Source organism: Aplysia californica, unplaced genomic scaffold (assembly GCF_000002075.1).
Source record: "Aplysia californica isolate F4 #8 unplaced genomic scaffold, AplCal3.0 scaffold00089, whole genome shotgun sequence".
Lineage (NCBI taxonomy): Eukaryota > Metazoa > Mollusca > Gastropoda > Aplysiida > Aplysiidae > Aplysia > Aplysia californica.
The window spans coordinates 868,524-870,472 of NW_004797359.1; the positions used below are offsets into that span (position 1 = coordinate 868,524).

Here is a 1,949-nt window from a genome sequence, read left to right on the forward strand (position 1 = left end):
ACCCCCCCCCCACACACACACACACACAAACACACACGCACACACACACAAGCATTAAGGTAGACAGACACACTCGTGTGAACACACTTAATAATACTTATCATATCTCAGCACTCCCACCTTTACAAAAGGTAACCCAGTCTCTCTAGCTGTCAAAAGAGCAATTACAGAATCGTCATTTATAATTCTGTTACCTCGGCCTACTGCCTAGAGCATTCAGTACCTTACCTGATCTAGTACGCACCTCCAAGATCTCCACTCACCGAGGGATCCCAGTGACATATAGGTCACCGTGATGTCATTCGCAAGGACACTTCAAACATATTTTAAGATAGGGAAAAGGGGTTAAATCAAATTACTAAACCCGAGTATTGCTGAATATCGTCAGTGAGCAGCAGATACCTCCAAGAACATTAAACAAACAATAAAATACTCTCAAGTAAAACTTTTATGACTTTATCTCCCCTCTTCAACCCTCCCCGCTTCTTTGCATTTAATTTTGTCGATTGAAGTCTATGTCATGGACTCTGACATCCTCCTCCTCCTCCCCCACCCTTCGCCCTCTCCACCCAAGCGTGTTCTATACCATAACATGCAATTACTGAAATACACAAGCACCTAGACACAAGACATCACACATGTGCATACTTCCCTGTCGTTGATCTGTGCTCCTCCTTTTCAGTTTGTTTTGCCTGTCGGACCGAATAGAGGTTATTTGTACTCAATGCGTAATGTTAATACCACCATGGATCAATATTGATATGGCACTGCTTCTGCTGCCTCTTCTGCTGATGCTGTTACTGCTAATGTTTGTAAATGCCAAGTTAGGGATAGAACCAAAGAGAAAGTACAATGTATAAAACCTCTTAGGATTGAACACATTATTCAAGTGAGTGCTATGTGACAGTCACTCACACTCGTAGAACGCTATATAAACACATGCGCAAACGACTATTAAAAGAATTCTCTATTTAATTGCCTCTCATAATGAGCTGGTCTCCACGTAGGTTAAAAATTAATGTTAAATCTCAGTCTACCAGCTGCACGCAGGCACCTAGATGATGATGATGATGATTTTTTTGTTGTTGGTTTCTTTAATGGGCCTGGGGGACTCCACGAAGAAATCTACGAGCGAGAGCGAGGCTCTTTTTCGGCTCCATTGTCAATATGCTTAGCGGCACCTCCACTCGTCCAAATAACTCCATTCGAATTGCCATTGTTCCTGGACATTCAAACATGTTTAACATCCTCCTTTTCATGACCACATCTTCGGCAACCTGGGCTGAGCTCTTCATTTACAAAGTTCTTATACCATCTTAAGCTCCAATGGTGGTCCGACCGCAGTCTCGCTAGCTCAACATGGTCCCAGCGACTTGTGATATTTGTTCCCGTTTATAGGAGTACCCACAATACACATCTTCCAGGTGCTGGTACTTTGCTTTGCAGGGTGGGTCTCTGATTTCCCTCTTGATTATTGGCAAGACTCCTCTGTATGTTGTTGGTCGTCTGTCTCCTTCAATTTCTCTGGCTTCATTAGCAGCTTGGTCTGCTGCCTCATTTCCTTTTATTCCAACATGGCTTGGAATCCAGTGGATTTTTATTGTGGCTGTGGCTTCACTGAACTTGCAGCACAAATCATATATGTCCGAGCTGTTGCCTAGCAGCCCCTTGCAGAGGGACTGACTGTCAGTCAAGATCAGCACATTGGTTCTACTGTAGCAATTGTCAGCAATCCATTGTGCAGCAGACATCATTGCCTGGCATTCCTCGTCATAAGATGATGTAAGGAATGCACCTTTAGTTGATCGGCTGCAGAGCTTCCCCATTAGTTGTGGCTGTCTTCGTTGAGAACGGTACTCCCCATCCGGAAGGGGACGGCTTGCCACTTTGAGTACCTGATGATGATGATGATGATGATGATGATGATGATGATGATGATGATGATGATG

General features: G+C 43.9%; 1 protein-coding gene across 2 annotated transcripts in view; it reads left to right on the plus strand.

The window, feature by feature from the left end:
• Positions 1-1,949, plus strand: part of LOC101863735 (regulator of G-protein signaling 9-binding protein) — an 88,167-nt gene that overhangs the window by 66,039 nt on the left and 20,179 nt on the right. The window lies entirely within an intron of this gene.